This window comes from Ambystoma mexicanum, chromosome 2p (genome assembly GCF_040938575.1).
Source record: "Ambystoma mexicanum isolate Mex_15411 chromosome 2p, UKY_AmexF1_1, whole genome shotgun sequence".
Taxonomy (NCBI): Eukaryota; Metazoa; Chordata; class Amphibia; order Caudata; family Ambystomatidae; genus Ambystoma; species Ambystoma mexicanum.
In genome coordinates, this window is record NC_090923.1 from 1,308,414,578 (window position 1) to 1,308,429,354 (window position 14,777).

Here is a 14,777-nt window from a genome sequence, read left to right on the forward strand (position 1 = left end):
GAAAATATAGTGGTCGAGGTGGGGTAGTAGTAACTAGTAAATCTGGGGTGCTTGGCAACTTGTGGGGAACAACTGCAGAGCTCAGCGCCCAGAACTTTGTGGCACAGGGAGGAGGTCTGTGGGATTTCAGTAACTTGGAGGCATGCAACCTGGTCGGGAGTGCTTCAGGTCTCCTTCCATGCACGTTCCAAGCAACTCAACAAAGCATCAACAGGCTGCCATACCAGCCACAGAGCCCCTTTCCACATAAAGAAAATATGGTATTCGGGGGCTATGTGTTTGCATGGCAAAGATTTTAGGCTTTTAATTGTTTTCTCTCTCTCTCTGTCTCTCTCTCTCCTCCCTCCCTCCCTCCTTCCCATCCCCCACAACCCCCGCTCCCTCTCCCTACCATTAATTTTAAGTGTTCCTGCACTGCATCACATTGTGACAATGGTATTTCACAATGGGACTGTTTGAAAGTTACAGAAATCAAAAAAGAAATCAACCAACTAAAAGCAGCCAAATCCGGAGTACACTGCTCAGCCCCAATTAAAGATTAAGGCCTAGAAGCAAGTAAAGCTGTAGTTCAGAGCGATGTTTGCAAATAGCACCTTAAAGCAGTTTACGCTGGAGTGCACAACAAGGGGGAAAGTGTTAATACTGAGTTTGGTAGAATGGGATAAAAAAACAAAAGCAGCGTGCCACTTCTAAAAGTACAAGTCAAGAAATTGAAGGGGATGGGGCTGTTCATTCAGTCAATAGGACTCACAAGTAAAAGGCTCCAGAGTCATTAGTGTTGAATTTGGAGCAAAATGTATTGTGTTGTCGTGTAAAATGAATGAACATACAATTTCAATCTTCATTAAAAAAGATGTATTCAAAAATAAAGACTTGCAGATTAAGAAAGTTTCTGTCCTGTCGTGTGCCAAAAATAGTGAATGCTTTACGAATGTGCGTGTCATCCTTTGAAGCAGGGTCAAATTCAATTTTCCCATTTTCATTCCAATATTAGTACATGGGTTGCTGAGGCACATAGGAATGGATCTGTTAAGAAATGAAACAAAAAGCCTGGAAAAATGTTGAAACAGGTAGGATTTGGACTTACAATAAACTGACTCACAGTCAGATGTGCTATCCCTTGACCCACTGACCCCCTTGCCTTTTGTGTAATCCTTTTCCTCTCAGCAGTGTTGTCCAAAGTTCCCTACTTAAAGAGACTTTCTTATACAAAAGATCCTAGACCTGTTTTTTATGGCCCACATGCCTCATATCCCGTTGCTCTTGATAAACCCACGTCATCTCCCACCAATACAATCTGTAAAATATTTCAAGGGCATAGCCAAGGAAATTAGACGTGGGCCGAAGGTTGAGCAATCCTTAAACCAGCAGCAAAATTAACATTGAAATCAGCCTCAGAATCTCTTAAAGGATGGGCCAACATTGGTTGCTTGCAGGGCGCAATCGGACAGCCTCTGGTGCTGACGCCTTAAGGCAAGCGCAAAGGGAGAGCCAACCAAACCATTGATTAGGACCTCTGGACTTTCTGCTCTTTGACATAAGGACATTTGATATGGCAAACGTTTGACCAAACACCATTTAGATGTCGGATGGTATGGAATTAAGCGGCAAACAGCAATACATCAGCATTCTTTGCTGCTTTATTGATCTGGTCCTAAAGGGTTTGGTTTAATGCCAATTATATTTAAAGATTCATGCTCAAGGGTGCTTGCAAATCGACACCCCCTCCCCATCACGATGGCTGGGTGATGCAAGCGTGAGAGCATCACAGCAGACCCATAGACATGAGAAACACTCTGTACCTCTGAGTGTATGTGGGCCCATGGCTGGATCAAGGACAAGGCAAGAACAGGAGATGGCTTAAGGTGTCAGCACCCAGGCTGCCCCTTTGCACGCTGCCAGCAACAGATGTTGGCCCATCCTTTAAGAGATTCTGAGGCTGATTTCAATGTTAACTTTGCTGCTGATTAAAGGATTGCTCAACCTTCGACCTGCGTCTAGTTTGCTTGGCTAAGCCCTGAAAATCTTTTACAGCTTGTATTGGTGGGAGATGATGTGAGTTTATCAAGAGCAACGGGATATGAGGCATGTGTGCCACAAAATGCAGGTCTAGGATCTTTTATTTGAAAGCCACTTTGGAAAACCCTACTGAGAACAAAAGGATTACACAAAAGGAAAGGGGATCAGTGGGTCAGGGGATAGCACATCTGACTGTGAGTCAGTTAATTGTAAGCCCAAATCCTACCCGTTTCGACATTTTTCCAGACTTTTTGTTTCATTTCTTAACAGATCCATTCCTATGTACCTCTGTGCTTTCAACAGAGTTTTCATTGTAATGGAGGGACATACAGTATGCCTTAAACATGCCTGGGCAGGGAAGACTATGTAAAAGCAAGAGTAGCAGACAGCTTAATAAATCATCAGCAGGACCCTCTAGACCTTCCCCAAAAAACATAACATGATTTCTATGCATGTATGTGCGTTGAACAGCGCAAGTAATTTGGTTAATGTCAGTGGATAAATGTGACTTTCGCACAGCGCAGAACAAAATCACTTGTACAGGCCCCTTCTGCAAAAGCATTACCGCTACAGAAAGCAGTGAAAAGGTGAGGCAGTGTGCAGTCCCCCCTGACCCTTCACAGCCCTGATTGGCCACGATCGGCCAAGGACCTCTCTATGAGAGCTGAGGGTGGAATTTTTCTGGACCTCAGTAACTTAGGGAGACATGGCTAAAGGGATCCTCAATCAACGGCCCAGCCTTTGCTCTGTGGCCTGTCCGGATATGTCTGTTCTCCAAATTACCTGCCGCTGCCCAGGTGTCAGCTGGTGAGATGGAATGACCTCCCAGGAAGCACACTGGCAGATAATTTGCATAGGCACACCCCCTCTCCCTCTCCTTAGCCCTGCTTGCTCCACAGTAGCAAGTATCTGGGGAAAATATAGTGGTCGAGGTGGGGTAGCAGTAACTAGCAACTCTGAGAAAGTAAATCTGGGACACTTGGCGACCTGTGGGCAACAAATGCAGAGCTCAGTGCCCAGGACTTTGTGGCACAGGGAGGAGGTCTGTGGGATTTCAGTAACTTGGAGACATGCAACCTGGTCGGGAGTGCTTCAGGTCTCCTTCCTTGCATGTTCCAAGCAACTCAACAAAGCATCAACAGGCTGAGATACCAACCACAGAGCCCCTTCCCACTTGATTAAAAGGCCAAAATCTTTTCCATGCAAATACATAGCCCCCAAATACCATATTTTCTTTGTTTTCTCTCTCTCTGTCTCTCTCTCCTCCCTCTCTCCCTCCCTCACTCACTCCTTCCCACCCTCTCTCTTCCCCCCTACCCCCCTCCCTCTCCCTACCATTAATTTTAGGTTTTCATGCACTGCAGCACATTGTCACAATGGTATTTCACAATGGGACTTTTTGAAAGTTACAGAAATCAAAAAAGAAATCAACCAACTAAACGCAGCCAAATCCGGAGTACACTGCTCAGCCCCAATTAAAGATTAAGGCCCTGAAGCAAGTAAAGCTGTGGTTCAGAGCGATGTTTGCAAACAGCACCTTAAAGCAGTTTACGCTGGAGTGCACAACAAGGAGGAAAGTGATAATACTGAGTTTGGTAGAATGGGATTAAAAAAAAAAAAAAAAAAGAAGTGTGCCACTTCTAAAAGTACAAGTCAAGAAATTGAAGGGGACAGGGCTGTTCATTCAGTCAAGAGGACTCACAAGTAAAAGGCTCCTGAGGCATTAGTGTTGAATTTGGCGCAAAATGTATTGTGTTGTCGTGTAATATGAATGAACATAAAATGTCAATCTTCAATAAAAAAAGATATATTAAAAAATAAAGACTTGCAAATTAAGAAAGTTTCTGTCCAGACATGTGCCTAAAATAGTGAATGCTTTACGAATGTGCGTGTCATCCTTTAGAGCAGGGGCCAATTTAATTTTCCCATTATCATTCCAATATTAGTACATGTGTTGCAGAAGCAAGCGCAAAGGGAGAGTCAATCAAACCATTGATTAGGACCTCTGTCAAAGGTTTGCCATACCAAATGTCCTTATGTCAGAGGGCAGAAAGTCCAAACACCATTTAGATATCGGGTGATATGAAATGAAGAGGCAAACAACAATGAATAAGCATTCTTTGCTGCTGTATTGATCTGGTCCTAAAGGGTTTTAGTTTAATGCCAATTATATTTAAAGATATAAAGATTAATGCTCCAGGGTGCTTGCAAAATGACACCCTCTCCCCATCACAATGGCTGGCTGATGCAAGCCTGAGAGCATCACAACAGACCCATAGACATGAGAAAAACTCTGTACCTCTGAGTGTATGTGGGCCCATGGCTGTAACAAGGACAAGGCAAGAACAGGAGGTGGCTTAAAGCGTCAGCACCAGAGGCTGTCCGATTGAGCCCTGTAAGCAACAGATGTTGGACCATCCTTTAAAGGATTCTCAGGCTGATTTCAATTTTAACTTTGCAGCTGATTTAAGGATTGCTCAACCTTCGACCCACGTCTAGATTGCAAGGATAAGCCCTGGAAATCTTGTACAGCTTGTACTGGTGGGAGATGATGTGACTTTATCAACTGCAACGGGATATGAGGCATGTGTGCCACAAAAAGCAGGTCTAGGATTTTTTAAAAGAAAGCCGCTTTAAGAAGGGAACTTTGGGCAACCCCACTGAGAGCAAAAGTATGACACAAAAGGTAAGGGGTTCAGTGGGTCAAATGATAGCACATTTGACTGTGAGTCAGTTTATTGTAAGTCCAAATGCTACCTGCTTTGAAATTTTACAGGCTTTTTGTCTCATTTCTTAACAGATCCATTCCTATGTACCTCTGTGCTTTGAACAGAGTTTTCATTGTAAGGGAGGGACATACAGTATACCTTCCTGGGCAGGGAAGACTCTATGTAAAAGCAAGAGTAGCAGACAGCTTAAAAGAATCACCAGCAGGACCCTCTAGACCTTCCCCAAAAAACATAAAATGATTTCTCTGCATACATGTGCATTGAACAGCGCAAGTAGTTTGGTTAATGTCAGTGGATAAATGTCACTTTCCCACAGTGCAGAACAAAATCTCTTGTACAGGCCCCTTCTGCAAAAGCATTACCACTGTAGAAAGCAGGGCAGGTGAGGCAGTGTACAGTCACCTCCGACACTTCACTCCTCTGATCGGCTACGATCGGCCAAGGACCTCTCTATGAGAGCTGAGGGTGGAATTTTCTGGTCCTCGGTAACTTAGGGAGACATGGCAAAAGGGATCCTCAATCAACGGCTCAGCCTTTGCTTTGTGGCCTGTCCATATATGTCAGTTCTCCAAATTACCTGCCGCTGCCCAGGTGTCAGCTGGTGAGATGGAATGACCTCGCAGGAAGCAAACTGGCAGATGATTTGCATAGGCAAACCCCCTCTCCCTCTTTCTTAGCCCTGCTTACTCCACAGTAGCAAGTATCTGGGGAAAATATAGTGGTCGAGGTGGGGTAGTAGTAACTAGTAAATCTGGGGTGCTTGGCAACTTGTGGGGAACAACTGCAGAGCTCAGCGCCCAGAACTTTGTGGCACAGGGAGGAGGTCTGTGGGATTTCAGTAACTTGGAGGCATGCAACCTGGTCGGGAGTGCTTCAGGTCTCCTTCCATGCACGTTCCAAGCAACTCAACAAAGCATCAACAGGCTGCCATACCAGCCACAGAGCCCCTTTCCACATAAAGAAAATATGGTATTCGGGGGCTATGTGTTTGCATGGCAAAGATTTTAGGCTTTTAATTGTTTTCTCTCTCTCTGTCTCTCTCTCCTCCCTCCCTCCCTCCTTCCCATCCCCCACAACCCCCGCTCCCTCTCCCTCTCCCTACCATTAATTTTAAGTTTTCCTGCACTGCATCACATTGTGACAATGGTACTGTTTGAAAGTTACAGAAATCAAAAAAGAAATCAACCAACTAAAAGCAGCCAAATCCGGAGTACACTGCTCAGCCCCAATTAAAGATTAAGGCCTAGAAGCAAGTAAAGCTGTAGTTCAGAGCGATGTTTGCAAATAGCACCTTAAAGCAGTTTACGCTGGAGTGCACAACAAGGGGGAAAGTGTTAATACTGAGTTTGGTAGAATGGGATAAAAAAACAAAAGCAGCGTGCCACTTCTAAAAGTACAAGTCAAGAAATTGAAGGGGATGGGGCTGTTCATTCAGTCAATAGGACTCACAAGTAAAAGGCTCCAGAGTCATTAGTGTTGAATTTGGAGCAAAATGTATTGTGTTGTCGTGTAAAATGAATGAACATACAATTTCAATCTTCATTAAAAAAGATGTATTCAAAAATAAAGACTTGCAGATTAAGAAAGTTTCTGTCCTGTCGTGTGCCAAAAATAGTGAATGCTTTACGAATGTGCGTGTCATCCTTTGAAGCAGGGTCAAATTCAATTTTCCCATTTTCATTCCAATATTAGTACATGGGTTGCTGAGGCACATAGGAATGGATCTGTTAAGAAATGAAACAAAAAGCCTGGAAAAATGTTGAAACAAGTAGGATTTGGACTTACAATAAACTGACTCACAGTCAGATGTGCTATCCCTTGACCCACTGACCCCCTTGCCTTTTGTGTAATCCTTTTCCTCTCAGCAGTGTTGTCCAAAGTTCCCTACTTAAAGAGACTTTCTTATACAAAAGATCCTAGACCTGTTTTTTATGGCCCACATGCCTCATATCCCGTTGCTCTTGATAAACCCACGTCATCTCCCACCAATACAATCTGTAAAATATTTCAAGGGCATAGCCAAGGAAATTAGACGTGGGCCGAAGGTTGAGCAATCCTTAAACCAGCAGCAAAATTAACATTGAAATCAGCCTCAGAATCTCTTAAAGGATGGGCCAACATTGGTTGCTTGCAGGGCGCAATCGGACAGCCTCTGGTGCTGACGCCTTAAGGCAAGCGCAAAGGGAGAGCCAACCAAACCATTGATTAGGACCTCTGGACTTTCTGCTCTTTGACATAAGGACATTTGATATGGCAAACGTTTGACCAAACACCATTTAGATGTCGGATGGTATGGAATTAAGCGGCAAACAGCAATACATCAGCATTCTTTGCTGCTTTATTGATCTGGTCCTAAAGGGTTTGGTTTAATGCCAATTATATTTAAAGATTCATGCTCAAGGGTGCTTGCAAATCGACACCCCCTCCCCATCACGATGGCTGGGTGATGCAAGCGTGAGAGCATCACAGCAGACCCATAGACATGAGAAACACTCTGTACCTCTGAGTGTATGTGGGCCCATGGCTGGATCAAGGACAAGGCAAGAACAGGAGATGGCTTAAGGTGTCAGCACCCAGGCTGCCCCTTTGCACGCTGCCAGCAACAGATGTTGGCCCATCCTTTAAGAGATTCTGAGGCTGATTTCAATGTTAACTTTGCTGCTGATTAAAGGATTGCTCAACCTTCGACCTGCGTCTAGTTTGCTTGGCTAAGCCCTGAAAATCTTTTACAGCTTGTATTGGTGGGAGATGATGTGAGTTTATCAAGAGCAACGGGATATGAGGCATGTGTGCCACAAAATGCAGGTCTAGGATCTTTTATTTGAAAGCCACTTTGGAAAACCCTACTGAGAACAAAAGGATTACACAAAAGGAAAGGGGATCAGTGGGTCAGGGGATAGCACATCTGACTGTGAGTCAGTTAATTGTAAGCCCAAATCCTACCCGTTTCGACATTTTTCCAGACTTTTTGTTTCATTTCTTAACAGATCCATTCCTATGTACCTCTGTGCTTTCAACAGAGTTTTCATTGTAATGGAGGGACATACAGTATGCCTTAAACATGCCTGGGCAGGGAAGACTATGTAAAAGCAAGAGTAGCAGACAGCTTAATAAATCATCAGCAGGACCCTCTAGACCTTCCCCAAAAAACATAACATGATTTCTATGCATGTATGTGCGTTGAACAGCGCAAGTAATTTGGTTAATGTCAGTGGATAAATGTGACTTTCGCACAGCGCAGAACAAAATCACTTGTACAGGCCCCTTCTGCAAAAGCATTACCGCTACAGAAAGCAGTGAAAAGGTGAGGCAGTGTGCAGTCCCCCCTGACCCTTCACAGCCCTGATCGGCCACGATCGGCCAAGGACCTCTCTATGAGAGCTGAGGGTGGAATTTTTCTGGACCTCAGTAACTTAGGGAGACATGGCTAAAGGGATCCTCAATCAACGGCCCAGCCTTTGCTCTGTGGCCTGTCCGGATATGTCTGTTCTCCAAATTACCTGCCGCTGCCCAGGTGTCAGCTGGTGAGATGGAATGACCTCCCAGGAAGCACACTGGCAGATAATTTGCATAGGCACACCCCCTCTCCCTCTCCTTAGCCCTGCTTGCTCCACAGTAGCAAGTATCTGGGGAAAATATAGTGGTCGAGGTGGGGTAGCAGTAACTAGCAACTCTGAGAAAGTAAATCTGGGACACTTGGCGACCTGTGGGCAACAACTGCAGAGCTCAGTGCCCAGGACTTTGTGGCACAGGGAGGAGGTCTGTGGGATTTCAGTAACTTGGAGACATGCAACCTGGTCGGGAGTGCTTCAGGTCTCCTTCCTTGCATGTTCCAAGCAACTCAACAAAGCATCAACAGGCTGAGATACCAACCACAGAGCCCCTTCCCACTTGATTAAAAGGCCAAAATCTTTTCCATGCAAATACATAGCCCCCAAATACCATATTTTCTTTGTTTTCTCTCTCTCTGTCTCTCTCTCCTCCCTCTCTCCCTCCCTCACTCACTCCTTCCCACCCTCCCGCCCTCTCTCTTCCCCCCTACCCCTCCTCCCTCTCCCTACCATTAATTTTAGGTTTTCATGCACTGCAGCACATTGTCACAATGGTATTTCACAATGGGACTTTTTGAAAGTTACAGAAATCAAAAAAGAAATCAACCAACTAAAAGCAGCCAAATCCGGAGTACACTGCTCAGCCCCAATTAAAGATTAAGGCCCTGAAGCAAGTAAAGCTGTGGTTCAGAGCGATGTTTGCAAACAGCACCTTAAAGCAGTTTACGCTGGAGTGCACAACAAGGAGGAAAGTGATAATACTGAGTTTGGTAGAATGGGATAAAAAAAAAAAAAAAGAAGCGTGCCACTTCTAAAAGTACAAGTCAAGAAACTGAAGGGGACAGGGCTGTTCATTCAGTCAAGAGGACTCACAAGTAAAAGGCTCCTGAGGCATTAGTGTTGAATTTGGCGCAAAATGTATTGTGTTGTCGTGTAATATGAATGAACATAAAATGTCAATCTTCAATAAAAAAAGATATATTAAAAAATAAAGACTTGCAAATTAAGAAAGTTTCTGTCCAGACATGTGCCTAAAATAGTGAATGCTTTACGAATGTGCGTGTCATCCTTTAGAGCAGGGGCCAATTTAATTTTCCCATTATCATTCCAATATTAGTACATGTGTTGCAGAAGCAAGCGCAAAGGGAGAGTCAATCAAACCATTGATTAGGACCTCTGGTCAAAGGTTTGCCATACCAAATGTCCTTATGTCAGAGGGCAGAAAGTCCAAACACCATTTAGATATCGGGTGATATGAAATGAAGAGGCAAACAACAATGAATAAGCATTCTTTGCTGCTGTATTGATCTGGTCCTAAAGGGTTTTAGTTTAATGCCAATTATATTTAAAGATATAAAGATTAATGCTCCAGGGTGCTTGCAAAATGACACCCCCTCCCCATCACAATGGCTGGCTGATGCAAGCCTGAGAGCATCACAACAGACCCATAGACATGAGAAAAACTCTGTACCTCTGAGTGTATGTGGGCCCATGGCTGTAACAAGGACAAGGCAAGAACAGGAGGTGGCTTAAAGCGTCAGCACCAGAGGCTGTCCGATTGAGCCCTGTAAGCAACAGATGTTGGACCATCCTTTAAAGGATTCTCAGGCTGATTTCAATTTTAACTTTGCAGCTGATTTAAGGATTGCTCAACCTTCGACCCACGTCTAGATTGCAAGGATAAGCCCTGGAAATCTTGTACAGCTTGTACTGGTGGGAGATGATGTGACTTTATCAACTGCAACGGGATATGAGGCATGTGTGCCACAAAAAGCAGGTCTAGGATTTTTTAAAAGAAAGCCGCTTTAAGAAGGGAACTTTGGGCAACCCCACTGAGAGCAAAAGTATGACACAAAAGGTAAGGGGTTCAGTGGGTCAAATGATAGCACATTTGACTGTGAGTCAGTTTATTGTAAGTCCAAATGCTACCTGCTTTGAAATTTTCCAGGCTTTTTGTCTCATTTCTTAACAGATCCATTCCTATGTACCTCTGTGCTTTGAACAGAGTTTTCATTGTAAGGGAGGGACATACAGTATACCTTCCTGGGCAGGGAAGACTCTATGTAAAAGCAAGAGTAGCAGACAGCTTAAAAGAATCACCAGCAGGACCCTCTAGACCTTCCCCAAAAAACATAAAATGATTTCTCTGCATACATGTGCATTGAACAGCGCAAGTAGTTTGGTTAATGTCAGTGGATAAATGTCACTTTCCCACAGTGCAGAACAAAATCTCTTGTACAGGCCCCTTCTGCAAAAGCATTACCACTGTAGAAAGCAGGGCAGGTGAGGCAGTGTACAGTCACCTCCGACACTTCACTCCTCTGATCGGCTACGATCGGCCAAGGACCTCTCTATGAGAGCTGAGGGTGGAATTTTCTGGTCCTCGGTAACTTAGGGAGACATGGCAAAAGGGATCCTCAATCAACGGCTCAGCCTTTGCTTTGTGGCCTGTCCATATATGTCTGTTCTCCAAATTACCTGCCGCTGCCCAGGTGTCAGCTGGTGAGATGGAATGACCTCGCAGGAAGCAAACTGGCAGATGATTTGCATAGGCAAACCCCCTCTCCCTCTTTCTTAGCCCTGCTTACTCCACAGTAGCAAGTATCTGGGGAAAATATAGTGGTCGAGGTGGGGTAGTAGTAACTAGTAAATCTGGGGTGCTTGGCAACTTGTGGGGAACAACTGCAGAGCTCAGCGCCCAGAACTTTGTGGCACAGGGAGGAGGTCTGTGGGATTTCAGTAACTTGGAGGCATGCAACCTGGTCGGGAGTGCTTCAGGTCTCCTTCCATGCACGTTCCAAGCAACTCAACAAAGCATCAACAGGCTGCCATACCAGCCACAGAGCCCCTTTCCACATAAAGAAAATATGGTATTCGGGGGCTATGTGTTTGCATGGCAAAGATTTTAGGCTTTTAATTGTTTTCTCTCTCTCTCTGTCTCTCTCTCTCCTCCCTCCCTCCCTCCTTCCCATCCCCCACAACCCCCGCTCCCTCTCCCTACCATTAATTTTAAGTGTTCCTGCACTGCATCACATTGTGACAATGGTATTTCACAATGGGACTGTTTGAAAGTTACAGAAATCAAAAAAGAAATCAACCAACTAAAAGCAGCCAAATCCGGAGTACACTGCTCAGCCCCAATTAAAGATTAAGGCCTAGAAGCAAGTAAAGCTGTAGTTCAGAGCGATGTTTGCAAATAGCACCTTAAAGCAGTTTACGCTGGAGTGCACAACAAGGGGGAAAGTGTTAATACTGAGTTTGGTAGAATGGGATAAAAAAACAAAAGCAGCGTGCCACTTCTAAAAGTACAAGTCAAGAAATTGAAGGGGATGGGGCTGTTCATTCAGTCAATAGGACTCACAAGTAAAAGGCTCCAGAGTCATTAGTGTTGAATTTGGCGCAAAATGTATTGTGTTGTCGTGTAAAATGAATGAACATACAATTTCAATCTTCATTAAAAAAGATGTATTCAAAAATAAAGACTTGCAGATTAAGAAAGTTTTTGTCCTGTCGTGTGCCAAAAATAGTGAATGCTTTACGAATGTGCGTGTCATCCTTTGAAGCAGGGTCAAATTCAATTTTCCCATTTTCATTCCAATATTAGTACATGGGTTGCTGAGGCACATAGGAATGGATCTGTTAAGAAATGAAACAAAAAGCCTGGAAAAATGTTGAAACAGGTAGGATTTGGACTTACAATAAACTGACTCACAGTCAGATGTGCTATCCCTTGACCCACTGACCCCCTTGCCTTTTGTGTAATCCTTTTCCTCTCAGCAGTGTTGTCCAAAGTTCCCTACTTAAAGAGACTTTCTTATACAAAAGATCCTAGACCTGTTTTTTATGGCCCACATGCCTCATATCCCGTTGCTCTTGATAAACCCACGTCATCTCCCACCAATACAATCTGTAAAATATTTCAAGGGCATAGCCAAGGAAATTAGACGTGGGCCGAAGGTTGAGCAATCCTTAAACCAGCAGCAAAATTAACATTGAAATCAGCCTCAGAATCTCTTAAAGGATGGGCCAACATTGGTTGCTTGCAGGGCGCAAACGGACAGCCTCTGGTGCTGACGCCTTAAGGCAAGCGCAAAGGGAGAGCCAACCAAACCATTGATTAGGACCTCTGGACTTTCTGCTCTTTGACATAAGGACATTTGATATGGCAAACGTTTGACCAAACACCATTTAGATGTCGGATGGTATGGAATTAAGCGGCAAACAGCAATACATCAGCATTCTTTGCTGCTTTATTGATCTGGTCCTAAAGGGTTTGGTTTAATGCCAATTATATTTAAAGATTCATGCTCAAGGGTGCTTGCAAATCGACACCCCCTCCCCATCACGATGGCTGGGTGATGCAAGCGTGAGAGCATCACAGCAGACCCATAGACATGAGAAACACTCTGTACCTCTGAGTGTATGTGGGCCCATGGCTGGATCAAGGACAAGGCAAGAACAGGAGATGGCTTAAGGTGTCAGCACCCAGGCTGCCCCTTTGCACGCTGCCAGCAACAGATGTTGGCCCATCCTTTAAGAGATTCTGAGGCTGATTTCAATGTTAACTTTGCTGCTGATTAAAGGATTGCTCAACCTTCGACCTGCGTCTAGTTTGCTTGGCTAAGCCCTGAAAATCTTTTACAGCTTGTATTGGTGGGAGATGATGTGAGTTTATCAAGAGCAACGGGATATGAGGCATGTGTGCCACAAAATGCAGGTCTAGGATCTTTTATTTGAAAGCCACTTTGGAAAACCCTACTGAGAACAAAAGGATTACACAAAAGGAAAGGGGATCAGTGGGTCAGGGGATAGCACATCTGACTGTGAGTCAGTTAATTGTAAGCCCAAATCCTACCCGTTTCGACATTTTTCCAGACTTTTTGTTTCATTTCTTAACAGATCCATTCCTATGTACCTCTGTGCTTTCAACAGAGTTTTCATTGTAATGGAGGGACATACAGTATGCCTTAAACATGCCTGGGCAGGGAAGACTATGTAAAAGCAAGAGTAGCAGACAGCTTAATAAATCATCAGCAGGACCCTCTAGACCTTCCCCAAAAAACATAACATGATTTCTATGCATGTATGTGCGTTGAACAGCGCAAGTAATTTGGTTAATGTCAGTGGATAAATGTGACTTTCGCACAGCGCAGAACAAAATCACTTGTACAGGCCCCTTCTGCAAAAGCATTACCGCTACAGAAAGCAGTGAAAAGGTGAGGCAGTGTGCAGTCCCCCCTGACCCTTCACAGCCCTGATCGGCCACGATCGGCCAAGGACCTCTCTATGAGAGCTGAGGGTGGAATTTTTCTGGACCTCAGTAACTTAGGGAGACATGGCTAAAGGGATCCTCAATCAACGGCCCAGCCTTTGCTCTGTGGCCTGTCCGGATATGTCTGTTCTCCAAATTACCTGCCGCTGCCCAGGTGTCAGCTGGTGAGATGGAATGACCTCCCAGGAAGCACACTGGCAGATAATTTGCATAGGCACACCCCCTCTCCCTCTCCTTAGCCCTGCTTGCTCCACAGTAGCAAGTATCTGGGGAAAATATAGTGGTCGAGGTGGGGTAGCAGTAACTAGCAACTCTGAGAAAGTAAATCTGGGACACTTGGCGACCTGTGGGCAACAACTGCAGAGCTCAGTGCCCAGGACTTTGTGGCACAGGGAGGAGGTCTGTGGGATTTCAGTAACTTGGAGACATGCAACCTGGTCGGGAGTGCTTCAGGTCTCCTTCCTTGCATGTTCCAAGCAACTCAACAAAGCATCAACAGGCTGAGATACCAACCACAGAGCCCCTTCCCACTTGATTAAAAGGCCAAAATCTTTTCCATGCAAATACATAGCCCCCAAATACCATATTTTCTTTGTTTTCTCTCTCTCTGTCTCTCTCTCCTCCCTCTCTCCCTCCCTCACTCACTCCTTCCCACCCTCTCTCTTCCCCCCTACCCCCCTCCCTCTCCCTACCATTAATTTTAGGTTTTCATGCACTGCAGCACATTGTCACAATGGTATTTCACAATGGGACTTTTTGAAAGTTACAGAAATCAAAAAAGAAATCAACCAACTAAACGCAGCCAAATCCGGAGTACACTGCTCAGCCCCAATTAAAGATTAAGGCCCTGAAGCAAGTAAAGCTGTGGTTCAGAGCGATGTTTGCAAACAGCACCTTAAAGCAGTTTACGCTGGAGTGCACAACAAGGAGGAAAGTGATAATACTGAGTTTGGTAGAATGGGATAAAAAAAAAAAAAAAGAAGCGTGCCACTTCTAAAAGTACAAGTCAAGAAACTGAAGGGGACAGGGCTGTTCATTCAGTCAAGAGGACTCACAAGTAAAAGGCTCCTGAGGCATTAGTGTTGAATTTGGCGCAAAATGTATTGTGTTGTCGTGTAATATGAATGAACATAAAATGTCAATCTTCAATAAAAAAAGATATATTAAAAAATAAAGACTTGCAAATTAAGAAAGTTTCTGTCCAGA

The 14,777-nt window shown here is 44.5% G+C and overlaps 2 non-coding genes across 2 annotated transcripts; both read right to left on the reverse strand.

Annotated features, from left to right (window-relative positions):
* Positions 1 to 3,880: 3,880 nt before the first annotated feature.
* On the reverse strand, positions 3,881 to 3,987 carry LOC138568024 (U6 spliceosomal RNA). Its single transcript, XR_011302398.1, has one exon. It is a non-coding gene; the product is annotated as a U6 spliceosomal RNA (small nuclear RNA).
* A 5,344-nt stretch (positions 3,988 to 9,331) lies between these two features.
* LOC138568025 (U6 spliceosomal RNA) lies at positions 9,332 to 9,438 on the reverse strand. The gene has a single exon (XR_011302399.1). It is a non-coding gene; the product is annotated as a U6 spliceosomal RNA (small nuclear RNA).
* Between the last annotated feature and the right edge of the window lie 5,339 nt (positions 9,439 to 14,777).